General features: G+C 60.2%; 1 protein-coding gene across 1 annotated transcript in view; it reads left to right on the forward strand.

Annotated features, from left to right (window-relative positions):
* Positions 1-464: 464 nt before the first annotated feature.
* Positions 465-27,737, forward strand: part of SOX13 (SRY-box transcription factor 13) — a 41,531-nt gene continuing 14,258 nt past the window's right edge. The window contains exon 1 of the mRNA XM_059831278.1: positions 465-471. The gene's annotated coding sequence lies outside the window, so the exon portion shown is untranslated. The remainder of the gene's footprint in view (positions 472-27,737) is intronic.

Below are 27,737 nucleotides of genomic sequence, written 5' to 3' on the forward strand. Positions count from 1 at the left end.
CTCATCTAAATGCTTGCTGATTTTTTTTAACCCCGAATCCTTCCAGCTTCCTGAGCGTTTCCGAGCTGCAGGCAGCAAGAAGGTAAGGTCTCGCCAGCTGCTTGAACCGTGCGGTGCCAGAATGAGACTCAAACTGGCTGCAAAAGAGTGCGGTAGACAGAAGAGGGTGCTGCGGGCTCGGCCAGCTCCCCCTGCCCCTCCAGCAAAGTGTCATAAGCCTCCGCAGGAACACAGAGTTCCCCAGCGTTCAAGCAGCTTTATCGGCTCCCAAACAACCTGGAAGAAAGCAAACTGGGCTGTCTGGTACGGGGCGGCTCTCAATCGCTGCGGCGGCCGGACGGGGTGCCTGGATCTGCTGGGCACCAGCACCTTCCCAGGCTCCTCCGCACCCTGGGGTGTCCTGCTCCAGAAGGGGATGAGGAGTAGAAGGTTCTGGTTTTGGCTGAGCGAGAGGCAGTGAGGAGGAGCAAGGTAGAGTGAACGCTTACAATTGGGCTCTGTGTTTAGAGCACTCCCGTCGCTTGGCTTTCTGCTGCCTTGAAGCCTGTTGTGTTTGCTTTTGCGAATTGTACTTTTCCATAACGTGCAAATTCCTTTCCCTCCAGCGCGGGGGTGGGGCGGGAGGTGCGTGTAAAGGCTCCTTTTGAAGAAGATGCCTTGAGGTGGCATTATTAGGAGTGCCCCAGCGTGCTGGATTATTGCAGTGGGATGTCATGTTGTGGCACAAATAACCATGCTGCAGCGTTCACACATCTCTAGGAAACAAAGCGCCTATGGCGGGGTTTGCCAGAGAAAGTTTTCTTACTGCTGCCAGCACTCAGATATCTGTCACAACCAAAAATCAAGCTGACGGCACTTTTAGATACCATCTCACTGTACCCGAATGTCTGTTTTGTAGAAATAGAGCTCGCTCGCTCTTAAAAAGCGAGTGATTGAGACCTGCTTCTGCACTAATGATGGCACAGGTTACATAAGACAGAGCTCTCTACCATGCGGCGTTTCAGTGTGAGACCGTTGCGCTGATTGTGGCAGGCAGCTGAGAGCCCAGTCAGATTCAGGAGGGGCTCTGCAGTATTTGATTTTATTGAGGTTTTTTTCTTTCTTAAAAGTGTTAGCACCTTTAACAGCACTGGAAGGTGCTTTGTGTAAATATTTGGCCCTTTTCTCAGCCTGTGGCTTTGGGGTTCTGGGAAAAAGGCTGCATTTCTTCCCTTTTGCACTTGGGAATTGCTTGCCCTGGCCCAGCCCATTCCTTTGGTGGGATGAGACTCTCCGTGCTTGTGAAAGAGCCCCCCGAGGAGGGAGGCAGAGTGGTCCTGCCTTTCCAGAGGGGATCGGTTTCTCCGTGGTTCTTTGGTAGGATGCAATGTTTTGTAGGACGATTTTACATATGCTTGAACCTAAACCTCTGAGCCAGCCAGGTGCCTGCAGGTTGGTGCCCTTCCTGGCTCTCGAAAGACGTCATTGCACTTTTGCTCAGGCTGCGTGGGACGCGGTGGGCTCCGTCCTTGGGCAGGACGTGGGTCTGTGTTGGCGGGAGCACCACAAACAGGAGCAGACACCTTGCGTAGCCCGTGGCTGAGCTTGGGCTACCTTCAGCATTTACTGTCTTTTCAGGCCTGTACCCTGAGCGTCTAAAAGAAGTAAACGGGGAGATGGGATGTGTAGCTGCGTGGGCTGTACAAGGGGAAAATCGCCTTTCCCTCCATCGTGCTCTGCCACCACCCTTGATCCCGCAGAGCTCCCTTCTCCCGAAGCCTTGCCACCTCGTGCTTTAGTGCACATTATCTGGGAACTTAATTCAAGTGCTGGTATGTTTTAAGGATTGTGTGCCTAAAAATAATAGTATCAAACCGACAACAGTGGAAGGTCAAGGACTCAAACGGCTTAGAAGCTGTCCCCTTAGGGCAGCATCTGAATATGGAAAACTTGTGTGGAGGGTAGAGGCAGGAGCTGGGGAAGAGCAGCCTTAAAGCGTGCTGTAATGCTTTCCTAAATTCCCTGCCTGTTCTTGTTCCAGTCCCGCATGGGGATGGAACTGTTTGGGATTGTTTTTGCCATTTTTCTTCCTGGGCAATAAAACCGGTCCCCTCGTTGGCTGAAGACGGGGTTGGTACCCATCCCAAGCAGATAGGGTGCCGTGGGGAGAGGAGTTTGCTGGGCAGCCATTTTGCCCTCCTTCCCCCGAAGTCCTTGCAGAAGGGCTCTCATCCGCACACAATGCCAAAAAACTGGCTCCAGCAGGTTTTGTTCGTGGCAGTACCCTCCGTTGGCAGCCCACACACAAGGTGCCCAGCATGGCTGCCCCCCCGTCGTGCCTTTTCGCATTCATACCCACCAGGGGCATCGTTACTATTGTTTGTAACATCTCTTGGAAAAATGAGTCATGGGCATTTTGCCTGCCCTCAGCAGGGAAACTCTGCCACATTAGCAGCAGCAACGCCCGCCCCCCCGCGCCGCTGCCTCGCATACCAGCAGGCCCCTTCGTGTGCGAGGAGCTGGACTTGCTTCGCTCAAGTTGGTCGATGTTGCCGCTTTTCTTGCCAGCGGTAACCTGGGCTTCGGGGAGGGTGTTGGTCCCCGATTCCCCATGCACGAAAGCCTGGACAGAGTTCAGCCCAAGGTGTCGTAGCAAACTCCATCACCCAAAAGACGACCCTGTTCCCATGGGTCTTTTTCCCTCCCGTGCCTCCAGCTGCAATATTTAAGCCCAATTTTCCTGCACTTGTCTTTGGACTGTGCTCCTACTCAGCGCAGCATGACTGGGTAATGTTTTCTGGGCTTCTCCCTCAATGATGTCAGTTTGTCTACGGCAGATATAGAGATCGTTATTTACAGCTCTGCTCCGTGGGGCAGGCTGTCGCCTAACTGCAGGATTTGGGGCATAGACATGGTAAAACACAGTCACGAGATAGCTTCAGGTTTGGGCAGCTTGTTTTACTCACAGGTGAGTATTAAGACCCAGGAGGCTCGGGTCCTATTCCCGGTTTTGCCTGTCTCACCAGAAAAGGCGTACGAGACCAGGTTTGCCTTACTGCAAGGGCCAGAGCCTTAAAAGCAGACTGAGCTTTCCTGCGGGTCCAGCCCTGAATCTGGCTGCTGCTTTTCAGAATTTCGCCTTATCTGCTATTCTTCAGCCTCTTGTCTGTGAAATAGGAGCAATATCTAATAGTCCCCTGGGGGCGTGATGGCTGATGGAGTGGTGTGATGTCCTCAGCTGAGTGGAACAGCGCTGCGCACCAACCTGCTGTCTCTGTGGCTCTCCTGCTGCCAGGCAATCTGGTTCGTAAATAAATCTGAGTTTTCTGGGGACACTTCTCTCCTTCCCTGTGCTCCGTGTTGGGTGGGAGACTATTCAAGTGATTGTTTTTCATCTTGTAAACTGAGCTAGAAGTAGTCCAGGTCCAACTGGTGAGGGATCTTAAAGGGTTGCCCGACCTCAGTTGCATTTTGTACATTAAGATGCTAGACAATGGAAGTTTGACCAGCCACTGTACCCCCAGCATTTGACCCAGACACCAGGGTCCCCCACTGCACAGGGACCGTCAGTGGCACCCCTCAAGCGCTTGTCACCCCGCGGAGCACAGGCAGCTCCAAGCTGCTCTCGGGGCCCCCTTGCCTCGCCACGTGCAGGTGTGGGGGGGGACAGGAGGGCAGCGCCAACGGGAGCCACGCTTCGGTGGAGATGGGCTGTCGAGTTAGCAGTACAGCAGGTACCAGCATCCGCTCTTGAAAAAGCTTTGTTCTCGGCTACGGCAGACCGTATTGCACCACTGCCTCCTCCCCGAAGTACAGTGTTTTGGAGCCCATCCCTTTATCGTAAATCAACAACAGAGCTAATATTCATATCGAGGAAGTGAGATAATATCAGAGCCCAAGGTGGGCTCCGACATGGGCGCGTTTTGGGGGGAGAGGGAAAGGGGGGCTGCGGTAGGAGCTCTTTATCTGAGAGGAAATTGCACTATTCAAGGGGGAGAGCGTGCGTATGTGTCTATATGTGTGCGCACGCACATTTGTGTAAGTAACCCTTGCCAGGAGCATGAAAGAGCCCCTGGAGCAGGACAGGCTTGCTGCCAGCTCCTGCCAGCACCTGGGGTCGGGTTGGCACGTTGCAAATGCAGGCTGATCCGTGTGTGCCCAGGCTGGGGTCTGTCTGGCCCCGATGGGGAGCCGGTCACTGCTACCTCCCCGGGCTGGCGGCTTGAGAGGATGAGAGCAGGTTCCCAGGAGACCCGGGGATCACGGCAGAAGCAGCCAAAGCGGCGTCAGAGCTCCCAGAGCCATGGGGTGCAGTCCCCAGGGGATGGGTACACTTGGCATCTAGCAGGCTTGACCTCTGCGAACTGCAGCAGGGCTCCCCGAGGGGAAAAACATCCCCTTGCTCCATGGCAGAGATACGAAGCCCGGGGGAACAGAGGGATTTGGTTAGAGGCAGGCAGCGCAGCAGTGCCAAGATCCAGCGTCTCTTATCACACCTTACCTGTTTTTCCCAAATAGCTTCTATTGATTCCCCAAACAAATCTCTTGGTGCTTTTTCCAGAAATTAATCTTAGAGGCATTTGAGAGGCAAGGTCCACCTTCATCTCCTGATTAGAAGCAGTGGGAATTCCCAGGATTAAAATGTAAACAAACCAACCCAGGTTGAATTTAAACCTTTATTAGCTGCAGTTGCTTCCCTCTCTTTCAAAAACCCAAACCCTGTTATTTGTTCTTGTGAAGCTGAGCTTGGTCTGGGGCTACCAACCACCTGGGCTGGGCTGTTCCCCCTCCAAGGGTGACGACAAGACCGGGGGGTTGGCTGGTGCCCAGGCAGCACCAAGGTGCATTTGGGCAGTGGGGAAAGATGCTCGGCAGCAGCTGATCTGAGTGAGCCCTCCGGCGAGAGGGCTGCGGTCCAGGGAGCAGGGGGAGCGGTGGGGAGCCGGGCCGTGCAAGCCAGCTCTTCCAGCTTGTCGGGAACCTCTCTACGGATTATCCGGGAGGGTGGTCGGACCCCTGGGCAGGGGGTCTCCACTGGGTCTGAGCCCAGCTCCCTGCGTGGACGGGGCACAGTAGCAAAGCTGTCCCAGGCTGATTGAGTTTCTGCAGGGTGGGTGTCCCCTTTGCCCAGCTGAGCTTGCCTGTGCTGCTTTGCCTGGCCCTGGACCCCTCCCGGGGCTCAGCCTGGGCTCCCTGGATGAGTTACTCCCTTCCCCAGCTGTTGTGAGCAGCCTCATGCTGAAAGGGTGTCTCTGGGGAGAGCAGTATCTCTTTCCTGCTCCATCAATCTCCCAGCCCACCTCCTGCACCGCCTGATGTGCCGGGGCAGCGGCAGGCTCCGGAGGGCTCAGCTGTGGGCTGGGGAGGGCTCCCTGCTCCTGCCCCCTCCTCCAGCTTTTGCATAGCTCCCAGATTTATTTTTACATAGGAAGGAGCTATGCAAATAAGTCCTGGGCCTGGGGTGCTGCACAAACAGTGAAGGGAGGACCCAAGGCTGCGTCGTCCTTTCCCAAGTGCCTTCTATGGTACCAAGTACCTTTTCCTTGGTACTGATGGAGAAGTTGGGCTTTGCAGTGGACAACAGCAAATGGCCCTTGCTGCATGTGCCTGGGGGATGTCAGTCTTTAGGGGAATGCTGTGTGATGAGAGGAGGCAGCAAAAATGTAGGGATGTTGCACGGCGGCCACGGTGCATCTCCTGCGGGTACGGAGAGGGGAGGACCAGCAAATGTGGCCGGCAAGGCAGCGGGGCCACAGCCCCATCCAGCGCGGCTGGAGCCTGGGCACCTCCCCGGGCTGCCGGCCAGCAGCAGCACGGCAGCTCCATCCTGCTCTGCTACAGGGGCAGATGGCTCCTGGCAGCAGATGGGGCTTCGGCTCCCACCGTAAATGCTGGGTGGTTTTTTTCCCCTCGCCCTGGCACAGGTTTGCTGGAGTCCGCAGGGATGGAGAGAGCGACCTCAGCCCCTCCGGGGTGAACCCTCCCTGCTCTCGCCCCATCCCCATGGGGCGTGGGGGTTTCTCTGTGTGCTCCCCGCTCGGATGGGTGGTCCTGGCGCCTGTGCTGTGCCGTGCCGTGCCCTGGCCTGCGCGGGCACAGGCGGGCTGTAGTGTGCTGTGCCTTTTTAGGAAGGGTGGTGGGGAGGGGGTGGGGAAGGAAACATGCCTGCCTCGTTATTTAGTGTCCCACACACGGAGCCTGCTTGGCCCTCGGGAAACCTCCATCCACTGCGCGGCTGGGATCTGCAGCGAAAGCAAACAATGGGATCCCCAGAGACAACAATGCCCCATTGTCCTTTGAAGCCATAACAATGAAACAATAGACCACAGTCTGCTCCCTTTATTCCCAGGCACGCCCCCCCCCCCCCCCCCCCAGCCCTATCCCGGGGCCGTCTGCGTTCGGGGGGCTCACGCCATCCCCGAGGACCCACCACTGCTGCTCGCAGGCCCCCCATCCCGTCCCGCATGGTCCCATCCCTCATTTGTGGGGTGAGTCTCAGGGGTCCCCGTGGCCTCCCCATCCGCGCGGGTTGTGCCTGAGAGGAGAAGGAGGTGGCTTCTAGCGGGCTTTGATCCTCGGGGTTTCATCAGCGGGAGGGATGGAAAAGTCCCGTTAGGTCATGCGGTCCGTGCCCCGGAGAACAGCGGGGCTTTGTTGTCTCCAGGGTTGGCCACTTGTCAGCTCCCGCCGTCACAGCACTCCCTGAAGGTTTCCTGGGGTATCCTCCTCCTCCTTGCGGGGTTAGAAACAACCCCAGCGGCTGTGCCCACCCTGGTCGCTGCAGACACCCCCAAATGCTCTGTGGGAGGGTGGGCCTGGGGAGGAGGCAGGAGGGGATGGGGTGCGAGAGGACCCCACCATCCTGCAAGAGCTGGGGCACCTGGGGGACCTTTGAGCTGCTTTCCAGGCACCTCTGCTCTCTTCCCTCTGCCTCCTGGCTGCATCCAGCCATCCCCAAGGATCAAGCCCTCAGCTGCTCTTTGCATCCCTGTGGTCCCCAGAAGCTGCTAGGGGCTGTCTTTGGAGCAGAGGGGTGAACCCCCTCCCTGCTTTGCCAGATGGGCTGCAGCAGCCCTGGGCACTGGTGGCTGGCACGGGGGTGGGGGGTGCCCTCCCTGCAGCCCCGGGGGCCCCTCTCAGAGGGTGGCCCGTCACCATCCAGCACGGGGGAGATGCTGGGGGGGCACTGGGCAGCAGGAACACTGCTGCAAGGCAGCCTTGATGTTCCCTGCCATCGGACACTCTCCGTGTCCCTTCACTGGCTCCCAGAAGACAGGGACGGGGGAGACCCAAGGTTGTCTTTAACTGGGGACCACCGGGGCCAGGCCCAGGACTGTCTGGCCGGGCTTGGATCTGGTGTGGATCAGGGCTCAGATCCCTTTCCTGGCTCTGGGAGTCAGAGCAGGCAGTGTGCTGGACCAGGGCACCTCTCCATGCCTCTGCTTCCCAGCTTTCCCAGCTGTGCCGGACCTGGGCACCTCTTTGTGCCGCTGCTTCCCAGCTGTGCCAGATCTGGGCACCTCTCCATGCTGCTGCTTCCCAGCTTTCCCAGCTGTGCTGGACCTGGGCACCTCTCGTGCCGCTGCTTCCCAGCTATGCCAGACCTGGGCACCTCTCCGTGCCGCTGTGTCCCAGCTTTCCCAGCTGTGCCAGACTAGGGCACCTCTCCGTGCCGCTGCTTCCCAGCTGTGCTGGACCTGGGCACCTCTCCGTGCCGCTGCTTCCCAGCTTTCCCAGCTGTGCTGGACCTGGGCACCTCTCGTGCCGCTGCTTCCCAGCTATGCCAGACCTGGGCACCTCTCCGTGCCGCTGCGTCCCAGCTTTCCCAGCTGTGCCAGACTAGGGCACCTCTCCGTGCCGCTGCTTCCCAGCTGTGCTGGACCTGGGCACCTCTCCGTGCCGCTGCGTCCCAGCTTTCCCAGCTGTGCCAGACTAGGGCACCTCTCCGTGCCGCTGCTTCCCAGCTGTGCCGGACCTGGGCACCTCTCGTGCCGCTGCTTCCCAGCTGTGCCGGACCTGGGCACCTCTCCATGCTGGTGCTTCCCAGCTTTCCCAGCTGTGCCGGACCTGGGCACCTCTCCGTGCCGCTGCTTCCCAGCTTTCCCAGCTGTGCCGGACCTGGGCACCTCTCCGTGCCACTGCTTCCCCAGCTGTGCCGGACCCGGGCACCTCTCCATGCCTCTGCTTCCCAGCTTTCCCAGCTGTGCCGGACCTGGGCACCTCTCCATGCCGCTGCTTCCCAGCTTTCCCAGCTGTGCCAGACTAGGGCACCTCTCCGTGCCGCTGCTTCCCAGCTGTGCCGGACCTGGGCACCTCTCCATGCTGGTGCTTCCCAGCTTTCCCAGCTGTGCTGGACCTGGGCACCTCTCTGTGCCTCTGCTTCCCAGCTTTCCCAGCTGTGCCGGGCCTGGGCACCTCTCGTGCCGCTGCTTCCCAGCTGTGCGTGTGGCTGTAGCACATGGTCACCATCGCGTCTGCGTCAGCATCCTCGGCTCATCTGCTGAGAGCAGGGCAGCAGCGAGTTGGGGTCCGATTTGTCCTTTTCCCCGTGCTCGTTTGTCACGGAGGGAGAGGGGAACCCGGTGCCGGGCTCGGGGACACGGGGACCCTGGTCTCCCCAAAGGCCACCGCCAGCCTCCTCCTGCACCCCGTGGGAGCTGCCAGAGCCCCCCCCTGCCCCGCTCCTCCCGGTTACCTATGGGCAGACAAACCCACCTGAATGGGTAATGAATGGAGGAGAGAAAAGAGCCCGGAGTACTTTGTGTTTCCAACGGGCCGGGAACAATTGCTAAATACAAATCACACAGAGAAAAGGGAGAGAGAGAGAGACAAAAGAAAGAACCCCAGCACAAAGGAGAGGAATGAAATGGTAAGTAAAGTCAAACAAAAAGGAGCCGGGCTGAGACAAAAGAAGGGAACAATATCCCCGAGGCAATAGGCTCCTGAACAATGGGGACAGTGACAGCGGCACAAAGGCACACTGTTTGCAAGTAGACGTTATCTCACACAGCCACTGGCAGGCCTGGCCCTGGCGCTTCTATTTTCAGGGATGCTTTTGTGCTGCGCTGAACAATATTCCTTGCATGGCTGCAGATAGAGAGATGAGGGGGGTTTGGTTCTTTTTTTTGCCTTCCCGGTGCCAGCTCTGTAATAAAAACAGGTTCAGCCCTTCAGAGAGCCGGGCAGAGCGAGGGGGTGGGTGGGCAGAGCCGGCCAAGCCGACCCGCCGATGCCAGGGATGGTGCAGCTTCGCTGCTGGATGAGCATCGGTCGATGCCACCTCCCGCAAGGGCCAGGCTGCGACCGCAGCACCGCTGGGCAGCCGTGGCAGGGCCGGCACCCTGCAGCGAGCGGCAGCCCATGGCTCTGGGGTGGCTGTTTCATGACTCACATCCAGGGCTTATCAGCCCCAAGCTTTGCATTCGGCCAGCTGCGCTTGCGGGCCTGAAACCGGAACTGGGCAGTCCAGAAAGATGGCTTTTTCTGGCTGCTTTTGTTTCAAGCACTGAAGTTTTTAACCTCTGAAGTATGCAGGCAGGGACAGAGGTGCCCGCTGGGCTGAGAACCCTCCCCGGGTGCTGGCAGAGCTGCCTGGCTGCTTCCAGGCATGGCTCCCTGGCATCCCTCCACACCCGTCCCCTGCTCCACGGCCACGGGTGAGTCACCCGGTGCCGGTGAGAAGAGGTGACGGCGCTGTTTGGCGGGGGTAATCTGCAGGTCATGGCTCTGCCATGCTCGGACACCGCAGTCGGCTGGAGCAGAGTCTGCCTGCCGTGGGTGAGAATGTCCCCAACCATTCCAGCTTCTTCCTGCCAGCCACCAAGCTCAGTTTTTTGCACAACCTGGAGCCCCCGGAAAGGATGGGCAGGCGGCTCCCCTCTTCTCTTGTGATACTGGGGCTGGCAGGGGCTGCGCGGGCGCTGCCATGGCTCACGGAGCTGGGGCAGGACGGGGCTCTGCTCTGCACGCTCTGTCCTGCCCGCTGCTTGCGCAGGTTGCTGGGCCATTGCTGTCCCCAGCATCCCGCATCCTCAGCTGGCGTAAATCAGCGGCAGCCCCTTGGGATGTGACGGGGGAGCCAGTGCATGGCTGCTCCCATCAGACAGGCTTTCCCAGCCCACGATGGAGAGCTTGCTTGCTGTGCCTGCAATGGGCTTCAGTGAAGCGGGTGCAGGTTTTGTCCAGCTCTTGCCTGGAAAACCCTCCTTCAGGGCCTTCCCAGTTGTCTCCTGATGTCTGGTCCTGCCTGGTAATGTATTGCAAGCCCTGGGTTGCGCTAACGCAGCTACATGCCAGCGCATTTACCATGGTGTGGGGTTGTTATTGCAGGGCATGTTATCAAAGCACCCCATCTGCAGCACCCAGACGCTTTCTGATCCAGCTGGACCCGTCTGTTTGGGCAGGGAGTGATGTTCCCACAAGGTACCCATCCCTTCCTGGAGCTCCTGGCGTGCTCGTGCCCTTTTCCCCTCTGGTCCCACACTTGGAAAGCCATCCCTCCTACACCGCCCCACCGTGAGCTGCCACAAACCGTGGGGACATCACCCAGTTACCGTAAGTGACTTGGGAGAGGAGAAATCAGGGTGTTGTGAAGACAGAGTCAAAGATGCCCCGTATCGGTGCCGATCTCCTGAGACACCCAGTTTTTAGCAGATGGGTTTAGCTCTCACTTGAGAAGCTGCATTTTCTGATATCGATCACGTTATCTGAGGGTACATCCTGTTGCTAAGTTTGGCTGCTTCCTCCGTTCAACAGCTGTTGTGCAGCTACAGCTGCTTTAAACCTGCGCGGCGGCGATGGTGTGTGTCGCGGAGGGGGGGTTGGTGCTCGTAAAAATGGATCCCGGGTTTCGTTTGACCGTGGTGAGCAAGAGCGATGCGGCGTCTCGGCAGTGCCGCGGTGAGCAGGGTTGCATCCTGCCCTTTCCTGCCCGGCTAGTGAATCATGGCACAACCAGATGCTGAGGACACAGTGCTGGGGGGGGGCAATATTTGGGGCACTAAATCAAAGCAAAGCGGCAGCGTCTTACATTGAAGTTGTTCTCAGGAAAACGGTTCCCTAATCCTGACCGCCCGGTATCTGATTTTGCGGTTGTGTTTGTACACGTGCTGTGAGCTGTGTCTCGAGGTGCAAAGCGAGCGCAGGAACAGTCGTTCTCCCGACGCTGAAGCCCTTGTACCCTCTGCGGCTTGCCGAAGAAGCAGCCCCGTGGTCTGCGTCCTGCCCTGCCTGCAGCAGGAGCTCGGCCAGGCCAAACCCTTTGCAAGTCCCCGTTTCCAAAGGGTGCGTTGGCTTCGCTGTGCGATAGGCACCAGCAAAAATTGCCAACCCCGGGGGCTTTAACCCCCTCTGCCCTCCCCGGGGCAGCAGCTCTGGCACTGGGTCGCCAGTTCCCCCGGAGTTTGCCACGCTGGGGGTTCCCCAATCTCTGCATTTAAAATCCCGGAGGCAGGATGATGCTCTTTGGTCTTGGGAGAGGCGAGCGCAGCATCCCGCTCCTCCTTGCTCCGGGCAGCCCTTTCCGACCATCACCCGGCCCTCGGGGCTCGGCCGGGAGGTGTTGCCTCTGCTTATCTTCTGCCTGCCTGTCTGTGTTAGGAATTTCTCTCTTCTCCCAAGCCTGGTAGGCGAAAACAAGTCTGGCTCTTTCTGATAATAATTTTGCAAAGTTGGATCTCCTTGCTGCAATTAGCTGGTATTTAAACCCTCGCTAACCCTTAACATCCTAATGACAATAATAATGATGCTCCACACGTCCTGCAGTGCCACGCATCTAAAGATTACACTCGCTAATTAATTAAGCCCCGACCCCCCCCCCCCACTTTCCTCACTGAGGAGAAGAAATCGCTAAGAGTCTCTTCAGAAAGGACATAAAGGCAGGGAAATCCAGGCACCAAAACAAGACAAATGGGGATTTGAAGACAATCCGGGCCAGGCCCATGTGACCCGAGGAGTGGACCAGGCAGGAGAAAGGATAAAAATGCCAAGCACAGAGCGCAAGAGAAAACAACCGCCAGCTTAAAAACCCGGGGAAAGAAAAGCACCAAGATGAAGGGAGTGACAAAGCATCAAAGGGAAGAGAAACCAAAGGCGTCGGAACAAAGGACAAGCTGGAACAAAGGACCAAAGAGGGGAGAACAAAAGCACTAAATAGAAAACAAAGGCAGGGGACAAGAAAAGCCCCTCTGTCGGGGCTGAGCTGGAGGGTCCCGGCCGGGAGGTGGGTGGCACGGGCGGTGCTGCGGGTCCCGGCTGGAGCCGAGCTGGCGGAGGGCGTCGGAGCCTGGGAGCAGAGGCCCCGGGAGCCCAGTTTCGCCTTTGAATCGGAGGCGATGGGCTCGGCCCCCCAGTGCCAGGCCGTCTCGGGCGCTGCGTGGAGGTCGGCAGCCGCCTGGGGACAGGGCTTTGCTCCCGCGCTGCCCTCCGGCCGCGGCCTCCTCCCGTCCCGCTGTGTGGTCCGGCCATCCCGTCCCTCCCAACGTGTCTCTCCGGCACAGCCTGCTCAGCATCACCCCTCTGCGCTCTCCCGCCGCAGACGCCCCGGCGCAGCCCCCTGCCCCGTCTGCCGCCCCAGCCCCGCGGCGTGGGGATGCTCTGGGGATGCTCTGGGGAGGCTGCCAGCCCCGCTGCGTCCTCCGCACCCCGTGGCTTTCCCTTAGGAGAGGAGCCGTCGGCCGGTGCTGCGTGTGTGGCTAGCCTGGTCCAGCCTGCTGGGCTGTGCTCCGGGGAGGATGATTCGTATCGTCTGGATTAAAAACAACAGCAGCATTCAGGTTGGGAATAGAGAGTTACAGAGATGCGATGCTGCTTTGTTTCCTCTCCCCGTCGAATCCCTGTTTGGAGCTGGAAGTCCCTGGCAGGGTTGGTGGCACGCATGGGTCTGGCTGTTTTACGCGTGCCGCCTTGGGGGGGGATGTAGCGGGTAGCCCCAGGGTTGGGCAGCCGGCGTGGGGTGAGGATGGTGACGGTGGACAGGAGCCCCGTGGGAGCTGGGGTGCTCACAGCGGCAGCTGCAGCAGGCACTCCGCACCGCCCAGGGTGCTTTGGCTGCTTGTAGCTGTGATGGTTTTGGAAGCGGCGGGTGATTTCAGTGTCTTTTGGAGGTGCCAGTCTGGCAGGCTCTCGGGCAGCCGGAGAACCACGCAGCGAGAGCCAGGGGGTCTCTGTAAATCCCCCTTCCAGACCCCAAATGTGGCCCTGCTCCCGGGTCTGTTCTCCATCACCTGCCCTGGCTGCACACCGAGCCGGGTGGTGGCATCTCCTCCGTGTCCTGCCTGCAGGCAGTGCTGGCCAAAGCCACCCTCCTCCACTGGCACATCGCCCTCGGCGGAGGCTGGCGGCTGGGTGGGGAGGGGGCCGGGGAAGTGGGATGCAGGATTTTAGCCGGTGTCCAAACACTTTCAGCCACAGCATCGTGTGCTGTGCCTGCCACAGGGAGTGTTTCTGTCATTTCTAAATGTTCTGCCCAGGTATTTCTGCTCAGGCACCAACCGGAGTTCGCCTGCGATTTCAGCCCATGTCACCCCAGCTCTGCTTTCCTGCAGAATCGTTATTTGCTCAATTTTACTTTGCTTCTCGGACGAGCTCTCTCTGAGCATTGGCTAAGAACTGAGCTGCTCCGAGTGCGCTCCCATTAGAGCAATTCTGGAACATCTTGGTTTTATTATGCCCAGATTAGAGCCTGTTACGCTGCGGGCGGACTCGCTCGCACAACCCCGACTCCCTGCAGTAGCCCGGCACTGCCAGCGCCGGGGAGGAAGGCAGCAAGGAGCTCCCAGCCGCTGGAAATGCCTCTGAAGTGGCCAGGATAAATTGCGGTGTTTGGGTGGAAATAATTGGTAGGTTAATTCCTGGAGCTCACCCACCACCCTGCTAGGAGCCCACGAGGGCAGGCGCCGGGCGGGGAGCAGGGGGAGAAGCTGCCGGCTCGGGGAGGGTTTGGGATGCGCTGCTTTCACAGCGATCGTCCCCCAGTGCGCATGGCCCAGCCGTGTTCCCACCCTGAGCCCCAAAAGCAGGGGTCCGGGCAGGCAGGGCCCGCAGGAGCTCTGCCAGGGAGGCAGACGCAGGGAAAGGCAGCACCTGAGGGTGCAGGACCATCATGCCGAGCTGCCCATCGCTTGGGGGTGCAGAGGGCTGGGTGAGACAGGTCGCTGGTCAAGCTCTGCCCTTGGTGTGCCGCATCCCACAGCCCCACGGACCACGAGAGCTGGATACAACGGGGTGAACTGAGGACAGCCCCAGAGCCGCCACGGTTCCAGAGGGTTTGAGCTTCCCCGTTAGCATTCTCATATCAGCTTGGGTTTAATGGGCTGCAGATGTCTGTCTGTCTGCCTGTGCGAGATCGCAGTGCATGCGCCTGGTACGGCTCCCTGGGAGCTGGTTCTCGCGGCGCGGCCAAGGACGTGTTGCTGGCCTTGTCAGGGCGCATCCAGCCTTGGAACCTCTTGGCCGGGGGCTTGTCGCGGGGTCTGCTGGGTTGCAAGGGACCCTTTTGGGTCCCTCTGCTCGCTTCGCCAGTCTGGCACAGCTCCTCCTTTCTGAGAAGAGCAGCGTGGCCGCCCGCCGCCCCACAGCAGTGCAGGGACTCAGCTTGCAGACGGGGACGCTGCAGGGGCACCCGCATCCCGCATGCATGGGAGTATCGCGAGATGCACAAGGCGGGTCTGGAGGCGGGAGCTGGGGAAGGTTTGCACCCCGTCATCTCCCCAGTCCACGGATGGCCAAGGCTCCCGAGCTGCCCCGTGGTGAGTTCATTCCCTCCCTGAGCTCCTCTCTTTCCCAGAGCCCCGCTCGTGCTGCTGCTTGCCCGAAGCCTCGGGGATGCCTCTCAGGGTGCTCCGCATCCCCAGGGCCAGTGCAATGATAACACCGTGCTCCTTTTTTTTGGTGAGGTCAGTGGTGTTTGTTCGATGCCCGGCAGCACGCCCTCTCCCACCCCGTGCTGTGAAGGAGGGCTCTGACGGGAGCAGGGAAAGGAGGCAGGAGAGGAGCCTGATGAGCCCGACCTCTCCGATACAGCGAGGAGCTGAGCTGGCACATGGCTCGCCAGGGTGCTGCCACCATGCCAGCCTGGGCAATGCCACCATGCCAGCCCGGGCCAGCTGAGCAACTGGCTGGCCGAATGGCCCCCGGGGGGGGTGCGTGGCAGTGACCTCGCAGGCAACGGCAGCACCTTCATCCACATCTTCCCTAGATTTTCCCAGGCAGTGCGTGGGGCGGGGGAGCCGTGGGCGCAGCTGGCAGGACCCACGCAGCTTGCTCCCCGTTAGCAATCGCTTTGCAGCTTTCCCAGGCTGGTGAGGAGCAAAGCACATGCCCATTTCCAAACAATGGGCCCGCTTCCGCGCAGGAAGCAAGGTCGGATTTGTTCTCCCTGCTTTGCCCCCTCTGGCCAGTTATAAAGGGGCCAAACCATTGTCTGAACCATTTCCATGACTCAGTCACCAGTATCCTGCGATCGGGAGGCTGGGACTCGCAGCCAGCGCGAAGCAGGAGGCACGGCTCCTGCGGCCAGCGGCACCGCAGGCTCCGCAGCAGGGTGGGGGGCTTGGGAAAAGGAAGGCGAGCGCTGGCCGTGCCTTTCCCCTCCGTGCCCCCTGTGCTGGCGGCAGCGGGATCTTTGCCCCACCAGCTTTCCCGGTCCCTCCAGCCATTGTCCCAGCTTCCTTCTGCGGCGGGAGGCAGAAAGCCAGGGGAGGGATTGCAGGGTGGGAGCAGCCCTGGTTGCTCACCCGGGTGCAGCCAGGTAGGGAGAGATGGAGCGGGAGCTGAGCAGGCCCCGTGCGAGCCCCTCTGAAAGGACAGGAGCTGTCTCTGTACCATCATGTCCATCCTGACACCTCGTGCCCACGGTCCTGGGGATGCCCAGCAGGTCCTGGGGATGCCCAGCAGATCCTGGGGCTGCCCCATGGGTCCTGGGGCTGCCTCGCAGCGAGGTGGAGAGAAGAGGATGCAAGTGGAGCTGGTGTGGCTCAAAGGAGGACATGGGGAGGAGCAGAGCCAGGGTGGGGACAGGACCCATGGATGCATGGGTGGTCACACCTGGGGGTGGGCAGTTGGGTCACCACCTCCTGGCACCCATCTGGGAGGTGATGCTGGACCCAAGGGACTGCGATGTGGCTAGCACCTGGGGGGACCTGCCAGGCACCGGGCAGGGAAGGCCACCACGGCCACCATGGCCACCGGGGATGGGGAGGAAGGAAAGGAAAGTGAAAGTCCGTGGCTGCTGCTCCCGCCTGGCTGTTGCTATGACGACCCGAACAAAGCTCCCGCTCCCTTTTTTTGGCTCAGTTGTGCAGGTCCTCGGCCCCTTTGTTAATTGTTTCCCTGTCCAGTTTGGGGGATGCGCCTCCCACCTCCTCCTGCCCCCGGAGCGGCTCGGGGGGCCTCGCTGGGGCAGCCGCAGCCCCAGGAGCACGCGGAGGTCGCCATGGGCTCGCCTGCGTGCTCGGCGCTCGCTTGGCCGCCGATAACCGTCTCCCTCACGTGACCTCTCGGGGTCTTCTCCCAAGCCGGGGGGTGGGAGCGTTGGCAGCCGCAGAGAGAGGCCGGAGCCTTTGGTGGGTGCATGAAGCTGCCTGCACTGCCCGTGCATGGGATGGCATTGGGGGCAGCCAGTCCCCCCCGAGCTGGGGAGGGGGCTTCAGAGGGGCTGGGGTGGGGGGCTGGCTGGCACAGGGGGAGCTGCCTTTGCATCCTGCCCTGCTGCAGGTTCAGTACTTGCTGCATGGCCCTGGGAACGCCGTGGCCTCTCAGGGCCTCAGTTTCTCCACCTGTGAAATGGGAAGATGTATCACTGAGCTCCTTTACGTTTTGGGGTCTGTGGGTGCAGCGCACTTGCTGCCTTTGGCTTCCAAACACTGTTGTGCTTCATGTTTGATCCTCTGCGTGAAGATGGCAGGTGGGAAACTCTCTCAGATAACTTCTTGCCTGGCTCTGCCCAGCTCTGCTCATTCCTGCATGATGGGGACAGGGCGAGGGGAGGCTGTGTGTCAGGGTGGATACGGGGTGTGGGTGCCCGAACCCCTCCAGAAACCCCATTCCCGGTTAGTGCGTGGTGGCTGGGGGAGCCAGGAGTCCCGGGAGCCTGAGCTCTTGTCTTCTGCTCCTGGGACTGGGTGAAAAAACAATGTTTGGAAAAAAGAAATTCCCATGGAAGAAAATGACAGTGAGGGGGAGGAAACGGCTTCAAGTCAATGGGAATTTTCCCTGTTGGTAAAACATAAACAGTTCTCCTTCAATGTTAGCATAACATTTTAGAGATTTCATTATACAAAAAAGACTTTGTCAACATTTGTTTGTCCAAACCACCCCCCTCGCTCTCCAGCTGGAGCACCGTTTTGCTCTGAACGAAGTAGGTTTTCCTTCAGGAAGCTGGGTGATGGCATTCCCGGCAGAGCCCTTGGTGGGATGTGGGGCGTGGGGTGCTGGATGTGGGGCACGGGGTGAGCTCCTCAGCGGCTGAGGGCAGCAAATGCCCTGCCAGGGCCCCCTTTCCCTGTTCCTGGGCTGGTTGTGGTGGTCTGGGCAAAGGAGCAAAAATTGGGGGGTGATGTGGGGAGGAGAGGCTGGAAGCCGGGCTTTGGGGTCTGTCACTTGGTGTGCCATGGTTTTGGGGTGTGTGTCCTGCCCCCCCCCCCCCCAAGCTGCGGGCTGTGCTCTCTGCAAGCCAGGAATCATTCCAGCCCCTCGCTGGGACCGGGTAGGACCGGTCCCTGCACGGACGGGGGTCCCGGGGGTCCCGGGGGGTGCCGGGGGGTGCCGGGGGGTGCCGGGGTGCCTCCCAGCACTCCTCCGAGTCTTTGGGGGTGTCTCGGCCCCCGCCACAGGACGCCAGGGCAGAGGGTGGGAGCAGCCCGGGGCCTCTCGGCGGTGTCACGCGTGGGTTCCCCGGCGGGGCGGGGGGTCCCGAGGGGAGGGGACGGGGCAGAGGGGCCGCCCCGGAGCCGGCTGCTGGCTGGCTGGACCGGTGTCCCTCCTCCTCCTCGCCTCCTCCTCCTCCTCCTCCCCTCCTCCTCCTCCTCGCTCCCTCTCTCCGCCCGGCGCCGGGGCAGCTCCCACCGGAGGCGCCGGGGACATGGAGCGGACCTGAGCCGGGCGCGGCGGCGGAGCCCGCACCGGCACCGGCGGCAGCACCGACAGCAGCGGCGGGGACCGGGGCGCGGGGCTGCAGCGCGGCGGAGCAGTGAGTGCAGCCGGGGGCACGGGCGGGGGCACGGCCCGGGGCGGGGGGGGGGGTTACGGGCATTGCCCGGGGGGGGCACCGACACGACCCCGGGGCGGCGAGCATCTTCCCGGGGCGGCGAGCATCCTCTCGGGTCGCGGTCCCCGACCCCGGCTGGGCTGAGCGGGACCGGGGGGCCGCCTGGCAGGACCCCCCCCAAAGCCGCTTTGCTTAAACAGCAGAAGGAAAAAGGGGAGGGGGGGTGCAGCGCCCGTCCCCCGCACAGCCCCCCGCTGCGAAGTTCAGGGGCTGCAAACTCTCCTCCGACACCCCCCCGCCCCGTGCCGGGTTAAGCCACGGGCACCCCGCGGGGGCACAGGGCCGGCAGGCAAGGGGTTAATCCGGGGGACAGCCTTCCCCCCCCCGCCCCCGGCCCTGGACCTGGCTACCAAGGGTTGCCCCGCTGAAGCCCCCTCCCCGGGACCCCCGTCCCACCCACCCCGGGAGGGTTTCTCACCCCTTCCCGGTGGTCACCGTGGCTCCGGGTGGGACCTGTCCCCCTGTCCCGGGCACACAGCCCCGGCACCCACTGGGTGCTCTGGCTTGGGGGTACGTGGGGCTGCAGGGTACAGGCTGGCAGCCCCCCCAGACACGGCACTGGGGGTCACAGCACAGGCAGACACTGTGCAGGGACAGACAGACACGCTGTGCCAGCACAGACGGACACCGCGGGCCAGCACAGAGGGGCACAGGGCCCGGCTGCCGTGTCCGGCCCCCGGCACACGCGTGTGTCTGCAGGGCTTGGGGCTGTTCGTGGGTGTTCGTGACTCTGCGGCACTCAGGGGTTGGGGTCCCCATCCCTTGTCCCCATCCCTTGTCCCCCGCTGCACCATGGGACGGGTGGGACACTCCTGCCCCGTCGTGCATGTTCATCTCCCACCGCCTTTTCGAGGTGTGCTCGGCAGGGAGAGGCGATTTCATCGCTCCAACCTGCCCCGGAGAGCCACATCCCCACAGCACCATCTCCATCGGGAAGCAGGCACGCGGTCCGGACAGGAAAACTTGCCGTGGGTGCCACGCACGGACGTTTGTCTGTCCAAGAGGGGTTGGGCTTGTTCTAACAAACCGCAGCGACAGCATCACCATAACGCACGGTCAGAGAGGGGGTTTGGGACCGGGGTCAGCGCTAAACTCTGTTGCGTGCTGGGACCTAAGAGCGGATGCACCTTGTCACTGAGCTTACGTCTTCCCCGGCAGCCATGGCGGGTCCTGCCCGTGCCTCGGAGTCGCGCGTCCGACCCGTCCTGGGCAGATTTGGGTCTCTGGGGGCCAAAGCTGCTGCACAGCGGAGCCCTCCCGGCAGCGGGGCTTGTGCCATGGGGGTCCCGCAGCCGTCTGGCAACCGCACGGTGCTGTGCCGGGGTGGCTGGCGGGGCTGTGGGTGCAGCCGCGGGGGGATTTGGGGGATTTCACCCCCCCAGGCGCTGGTAAATCTGGGCTCAGGGAACAGCAAAGCAGGTGATGGAGTGCAGCCCCTGCACAGAGCTGGGGACCCCCAGAGTTAAACACCCACAAAGTTAGTGGCAGAAGAGAGAAACCGAGAGATGCATCGCCCAGGGAGCCATAAAGGAGAGGTTTTCTTGTGAAATGCACAAATAAATACAAAGCTTTGCTTCTTTCCACCTCCGCCTAATGATTTCCAGTGTTTTATGCAGGGGTTTTGGTGCCAGTGAGGGATGCTGCCCAGGAAAAATTACAGACCGTGGCTGCGTATTGTTCGAGTCTCAGTTACATCTTGTGAGGTACCTTCAGCACGGAAAACACTTGACTTCCAAAGCAAGTCTAGAGTAATAGATTTTAGGAGTGAAAAAGGACCATTAGCTCAGCTAATGTGATTTTCTCCATAGCACAGACCAGATAATATCACTCAGTTACTCTCCTATTGAGCCAATAACTCGTGTTTGTAATTCATGCAATTTCCTTTTAGTTCAATTTAATTTTGTACAGAATCCATTCTGTTGACACTGATACAGTACTTTTTTTTTTTTTAAAGCCTGCGATTTCAGAGGCTTTGTGTTAAAAATAGCTGCTGTCCTTTGACAAACGTGGGCAAGCTAAAGACAGTTTTCTAAATCATTTGCGAGTGACGCGTTTTTACCAGCATCTCCCTTCGTGCTGTTTATTTGTTGCTGTCACGACTGGCAGATCCGGCGCCGAGGCCGGGGGCTCGCCCTTGGCATCTGATCTGGCGTCTCGTGCGGGAGACAAAATCCCTTTGGAGCAGAGTAATAGGTAGGAGCAGAGATCCCAAATTTTTAAAAATCCATTTTCCTCTCCGATGCGAAGCTCTTCGTGCCGTCGGGCGGCTCCCCTCCTCCGGCGTGTCCGTGTTGCTTTTTTTACCCCTGTCAAATCTGAGCACCCAAACCATTACCCGCCCCCCCCGAAAGCCCTTTTGACGAGCAAAGTTTGTTCCAGGCCGGGTGCGAGATGTCCTGCGGGGCATAGCTGGACTTTTTGTCTCCCTGCCGAAATGTCCATTTTCCGTGGGGGTGCCGGGGGAGCTGTGCCCTGGCACGCGGGGCCGCAGGGGAGATGGAGCAGATCGTAAACTTGTTATGTGCTGGAGGGGTTTCGATTTCGTTCGTGGGACGCAGAGGAAGGGTTTTTCTCTCCGTGCAGGGAACGCAGAAGCACAGCAAATCTAGTCTTTCAGTGGGTTTATTTTTACATTCGTTGCTTGCCGGTGGGCTCCCCGGGCGCTTGCCCGAGCCTGCCGCTCTCGCTGCCCATCGCCTCCCTGCAACCGAGACTCGCCGGGGCCGAGCAGCCATCAGGCACCCTGCAAGCGGGTGGGGGGCCGGGGCTGAAGGGTGGCTCTGGGACCTGGTAGCAGCGTGCTTTGCACTCCCCAGGTGAGTGTTTAGGGCTGGTTTGGGGGGAGATGGTGGGGGGCTGCGTGCCTGCTGCTCCCGGGGTTGCCTCAGGCGGGCTGGGGCGCGGGTCCGAGCTGTGTCCCGTGGACGGAGCATCCTCGGGGCCGCAGGGGCTGGTGTTGCGGGTATTGGAAGTTTGCTGGCAAGCAGGTGGGGTGGCAGAGCGAATCCCTGTGGGATACGGTGGGCTCTGCGGTGAGCGGCATGGGATGCTTTGCTCGCTGCTGGGAAAGCCGGGTCACCGCTGCTGTCCCCAGCCCTCCCGTGTGCTCAGGGCAGCTGTGGCTGCTCCGGGATCCTGTCCGTTCTCCGGCGTATGACAAAACCAACCAAACTTTGAAGGGTTTTGCTGTGGTGCTGGCGGGCTGGCATCGCAGCAGTGCTAGTGGCTCTGCTTTTGGGGGTCCCTCGCTGCAGAGCCAGAGGATCGGGGCGGGGTTGGGGACCCTCGGGGCTGACAGAGCGGCAGGACAGCCCGTAAGCCCACGGCTCGTGGCTGCTTGCTGTCCCGCACGAGCCGGCGCAGAGCGCAGTGAGCCCCGCTTTGTCTGCCTGCCGCGAAGCCGCGTTCCTGCTTGCTCCAGCTTTATCCCATTGTAAACACTTACCGCGGTTTTGTGTCGGGCCAGCTTTGTGCGTGCACGTGTAGTTGCAGAAATCAGAAAAGCTTTTATTACCGAAGCGACAACCTTGAACAGGCGGCTGCGACCGATTGTAGGGACGCACTGTCAGTGGAGCTCTGCTCTGCTTTTACACCCTGGAAGTTCCCAGCCATGCTAAGAAAATACGTACTGCTTATTTTCCTAAAAAAAAAAGCATTTTTTTAAAAAGAATAATCCACTCACAGGCAGGGCAGTTGCTACCTACAGCCTGTGATGCCGTGGAGAAAGCCGGCTGGCCTCTTTTGTTCTCTCCTGCGGCCGCGCTGCTGAACGTAGCATCCCTACAAACTGGGGACTAGTGATGAAATATTTTCATTTTCCCTCAGCTAGAAAATACTGATGGGTCAAAGCTGCCTCTTCCTGTGGGTCTGACAGCAGCCTGGTCTGGCAGCGGGGCTGATGGAGGAGTCGCGCTCGGCAAGAGGGAGAGCCCAGGAAGATGGGCTGCCCCGGGGTCGGGCGTTCCCTGGCTGGGGGTCCCTTGCAGCATCGCGGCTACCCCTGACCAGCCGGGCCTGGGCTATCCTAGGCTCTGCTGCTTTATTTTTCTTAAACTTTGTGGAGGTTTTGGTTTCGTTGCACTGCAGGGAGGAAGATTTGAGCCACTAAAAAGTTTTGCTTGATGCATCGCTAATTTCCACCCGGTTTTAACCCAGTAAAGAACATGCAAAAGGGAGATAAATTAGTGCAGCTTATGACAGTTCTGCTGGAAAACATCTCAGTGCCTTTACCCCGTCCTGCGCCTTTTGGGGAGTAACTTCAGGAGTGAAATCTGCTCCCTTGGGCAGAGCTGCCGCTGGCCCAGCCGTGCCCCCGGGGAGCTCCTCATGGCTGGGTGCTGCTTGTGCATGGCTGAGAAGTGCGTGGGCTCCTCCAGCACGAGGAAAGTTGGCAGAGTCCAAGGCATCAACTTTTGGAAAATTTTCTGCTGCTTGGAAGCCCTCCCTGCCTCCCACTCCGTGCCCACCTGCTCCAGGACCACATGTCCCAAGCTGGAACCGCTCCAGCCCCGAACAAGGGCCCTTGGTCTGCCCAGTCCCACCAGCTCGGCGCTGGTGGGGAGGGAGGCTGGGGAGGTGCGGGGGGCACGGCTGGCCGTGCGGGGCCCTGGCTCGCACCAGAAATGCCCCAGCCATTTGGATGGGTCAGTAAAAAATACGAGTACGGGATGCAGCGGCTGAATCTGCCTCCACAAAGCATTTATACAAGTGCGCTGGAGCACATGGTTGAAGTGGAGGATAGCATCAGGGGCACTGCTGAAACAGCCTCGGCCCCTTCACCACCAAGCACCCGCCAGCACCTCGGACCCTGAATGGCTCTGCGGCTGCTTTTGGCTCAAACGCATTGCTTTTTAAGGGGAAAGCTACTTCTGCGAACGTTGCACTGGAGGGACGCTCCCTTCCCTGCCTTCTTGTCCCGCTCCTGCTTGCAGCCCTTCAGCTGAAGAATGCAAATTGGGAGATGGATCTGAAATATTTGAAATTCTGCCTCTCCATAATTTAATGCTCCATTACCACCCAGGCCTGCTCGAGGCATGTGACCGTTGGAAAAGATGCAGTCTGGTGGCTGCAGAGGCCGGGCAGCCTCCCCCCACGTACCCCCACATGTCTTATCAGAGAGGAACGAGATAATGTGGCTCATCATTAAAGCTGCCTGGAAGACCCCTGTGAGCACTCACTAGCCCAGGCCAAAATCTGCTGGCCTGAGTTACTATTTTTTAATTCTGCCTGGTGAAGGCAGCTCGTGGCAGTTCATTGTCTGTTGGGAGAAAGAGGATACGATTAAAAATTAAATATCGCAAAGAGAATTAAAAGAACGTGGGGCAGCAGTGAGCCCAGTGGGGTATTTGATCCTCTTTGCCCACGCAAAATGGGGTTATCGCGAGCTGGGCTGAGCCAGAGTCTAACAGGAGAGAGAAGAGAAGATGCAGAAGCAGGTAGATAGAAATACCCGATGGCATTGCCAGCGCCACGCAGCAGCTTCTGCCGCTGCCACAGTGCTGGGGCTGCTGCCGGGCCCACGCTGCTGCCAGGCGAGAGCCAGAAATCGAAACTTTTCAGATATAAAAGTCAACCTGGTTGCCCAGATAGGTGTGGGTTTGCAGTGAGCAGCCCTCGTCCCCCGTAGTCTTCCTCCCTTGTTCTGGATGGGTGTTGATAGCACATTGTGGCTCTGGTTTGCAGCCTTGTTCAGAGTCTGGAAAACCACTTGTTTGAAAAAGCTGAGCTGGGTGATGGCGACGGTTTGAATCGCAAGGGACGTGCTGGGGTGCGCAGAACCGGTAGTCCTGGGCTTGCATGTCTGCTGGCGAGGCCACCGGGGAGCCAGTGCCCCGTGCTGAGCAACCTACATCCCTCCTGCCACCACCCCATGGCTGGCAGGGTGCTTTGTCCCCACCGTGTTGATGCGGAGAGGAGAAGCAGGATGCGGAGAGGAGAAGCAGGATGCGGAGAGGAGAAGCAGCTCGGTGTGGGGAGAGGAGAGGACTGAGGTCTGTAAAGAGGTTGGGCAGGCGCTGAGCATGCAGCTCATCCCCGGTGACCTGACGCTGGGGACCCATGGGTGCTTGAGGCCACTGCAGCAGAAACTGGGGACCACGCAGAGCTGGGACAAAGCCTGCAGGGCAGGGCGAGTGTGGCTGCTGTGTGTGCAGGGGTGTGCAAGCTCCGAGCTGGGCAGCGGGGTCACCCCCCCAGCAGCCCCTCTGGTACACCTGCTAACAGGGAGCTGATGTAGGAAGGGTTTAGAAAAGCCTCTGCCCTGGCCCAGGGTGGTGGCCCTGCCTGCTGCCTGCCTGCCTGCCTGCCCACCGGGGCGTGGGGGAATGCCAGAGCCTGGCTTATCTTTTGTCTGGAACAATAGAGGGCTTGGCCCTATTGTTCTACCTTGCACGCCCAGCCGGAAAGCCAGTCCCCAGGGGCAGGGGCTGCGGGAGGGGATTTATGGGCAGGGACGGGCAGGGACTGGCAGGACCATCCTCGCCAATCTGCGCTGCGTGACCCCACGCGGGTGCTGCCACCCGTGGGCAGCTCTGCAGGTGAATTCCCGAGCGGGAGAGGCGGCTGCTCAGGACCTTTCCTGCTCATTTTTCTTGCCGTGACATGGGGATTTCATGAGCTGGAGGGTTAATTTGGGGGAGGACCCCAGGGCACAGCTGCCCCTGGGCAGGCTGGAGGACCCACCCTGCGTGGGCTGCAGCGTGGGCAGGGGCAGAGCAGTATCTGCCTCTCTTGGAGGCTCTCAGGCTGTGATTTGGGGCTCCAGGCGCAACACTGGCCTTTGGGCTTCCCGTGCCCAGTCCTTCCTGCTGCCTTGCCTCCGGTCTGCGGGTCCATCCTGGGAACTGCCTTGGGGAAACGCACGTTTTTGCGGGGCGGTGTGGGGTGTGCTGTGCGTGTGTGTGTTTTCAAGCGAGGCTGAGTACTGGGGGCTGGGTACTGGATGTGGCTCGTGGTGCAAGTGGCACAGCCCAGGGCAGCACACAGCAGGAGCCGTGCGAGCGCTTGAAGCCAGTGCTGCCCGTGAGCACTTTGGACTGCAAACCACAGCCCTGCGGTCCCTTACAGCCCTCCTCCTTCCTTCATTTAGGGGGGCAAAGCAAAGCTGACCCGTCCCTCGGGGCTCCCAGTGCCGTCAGCCCAGCAGCTGCGCGGCTCCAGCAGCCGCGTGTGACTTTGCCGGGGCGGCGTGAAACACCTCCGGTCCCTCTCGTCCTCCCCGTGCTGCCCGAGACCCACCCCACGGCACACAAGTGGTGTGCGGCGCAGCGGGGTGCGTGTGCCTGCCTGTGTGTGCCTGCCTGCGCGCCGTGCAGGCAGAGCAACTGTGCCTGCCCACAGCTCCGCTCAGCCGCGCCGGGACACGGCACGTGGAGGCAGGAGCTGCCAAAGCCCCTCGCTGAAGGGAACAGGCTTGAGGACCCCGGGGGAAATCGGGATACGGGGAGGGGGGGACAGGTGCCGCTGGGCACAAAGAGCCCCTTGTGCGCCGGGTGTGCTGCGGGACGCGGGGAGCCCCGGGCTGGCTGGGGGCAGTTGGATACCCCCTTGCAAACGGGGAGGACTGTCGGCTTCTTGCTGGAGCGCCTCGGCTCTCATCTGTGCTGTGTTTTTTGTTGTGCAGTGAAAACTATCCTGGTGGGCTGGTAAAAGCCCAAATTTCTCTGCTCCCCCGGAGAAGAGGAGCCAAGCCGGGAGCTGCTGCACAACCAGGATTTCAGGGGCTTTAGTTCCTCCGAAGCGAGAGGGGAGAGGAGGGGTGAGGTTTGAAACCAGCCTTGCAGGGTGGTCGTGGTTTGGAGGGTCTCTGCTGCTGAATCCCCGGGGTCCTGCAGCAGGAGGGGTGGTGGGGTGTCCCCCACCCCCAGAGCCTGAGGGCTCTCCCTGAGCTGAAATAATGGTAGTGATAAAAATGGCATGAACCAGACCCCTGCTCCCTCCTGCGATTTCTGTCTTGCAAATGTGAGACCTGCCCTGTTAACATGACCGCCAGCCCCGGGGAGGCGATGCCGGTTGCGAGCCCCATTGCTGCTGCTGCACGATGCTCTGACTCGCCCGTGGGGTGCAGAGCAATGGGGCGGGGGGGAGATGAGCTACCTCCCGAGCCATGAACAGGGGAGCTTGAATCCGTACCCTAAATCAGGGGTTACACCATCAAAGTGACAGCGGCTTACACTAATAAGGGGGAGAAGTCAGGCCGAAAGTGTTTTCCTTGGGGGTCTTCATCCAGACTCAGCCAGCCATGACTCCTCTGAGCCGAAGCACAGCAGGAGCGGAGTCAGGATTGCCATTAGTAAGGGTGTGATGATTTGGGGCGGATGATGGACAGCTGCTGGCACCGAGCACCCGTCCTTCAGGCTGCCTTTTCTTTCACAGAGAGGTTGACGATGGCCCCAGTGGCTCGTGGGGCAGCTCCCGTCACGCCAGCAAAAAAAAAAGATCTGTTGCTGAAATGTCAAGTGGCCCCAGCAGCTGGAGTTCCCCCCTGCCCCAAATTTGGGCAGCAGCTGGCGAGGGCGAAGTGGCTCCGCAGAGCCTTTGTCCCTCCGTGTCCAAGCTCACGACAGCTCGGGTATAGGGAGCTGTTTGTTGCAGCTCAGGATCCCGTGCAAAGGGACCCCGAAGGTTTCCGGGGCGCTGCCGGCTGTGGGGCGTGGGGCACCGCAGGCGGAAGCGAGGCCCCGTAATTTTTGGCTGCCACCATGGGCTTGGGTGCCATGTGTGAGACGCGCCGGGGCTGGCTCCAAGCATCCTTTCAATGCTCATGCGTGTGCCCGGCTCACCCGGGAAAACACGAGTGCAAACAAGAGGAGCCCCCCCCAAAGCCTGGGGGCGGCTGGAAAAATAATGACATTAGTGGAAGGTGTAAAATGCCACGAGAAGCTCAGCGAGGGTGGGGAGTGACGGACACCGGCCGATGCCATGGGATGCCGTTGGGATGGACCACGGGGCTGTGCCGAAATAGCGCTGGGTCCTGCGTGCCGCAAAGCTCACCCGTGGGTGCCCCGTGGTGCGGTGCGTGGAAAAAGGCTTCGGAAAGGGCCGCCCTCCCTGCAGCCCCAGCCCGGGAGGTGCAGGGCGGATCGCTGCCGAGGCGGGTGAGCCCCGTGTCTTTTTTTTTTTTCTAAGCAGGAGAGGAAAAGGGTCAGATGTCTTCGCCCCTCCGTCATGCGATAGGAAAGTATTGTTTACGAAGCAGCCGAGTCAAACGTGCCCTCCGCTCTGCCTGGAAACGCTGAGTGAGTGAAATTACACAAAAACGACACCGAGATTGGCCTCCCCGATAAGCCCGAGGGCCGCTTTTGGGTGAGGGGAGGACAGAAACTGCGAAGAAAAGGAGGGAGACGCGCTAACCGCGCTCCCTTGCCGCGCCGTGCCGTGCCGGCATTGCCACGCCGTCCCATCGGGGCTGGGTGAGTTGTCCCTGTCCTTCTCCTCCTGGCTCTGCTGGCCTCCTGCTACGGGCGTGGATCTTTATTTGCTCTGGGTTTGCTGA

This window comes from Gavia stellata, chromosome 30 (assembly GCF_030936135.1).
Source record: "Gavia stellata isolate bGavSte3 chromosome 30, bGavSte3.hap2, whole genome shotgun sequence".
In the NCBI taxonomy this organism is placed as follows: Eukaryota; Metazoa; Chordata; class Aves; order Gaviiformes; family Gaviidae; genus Gavia; species Gavia stellata.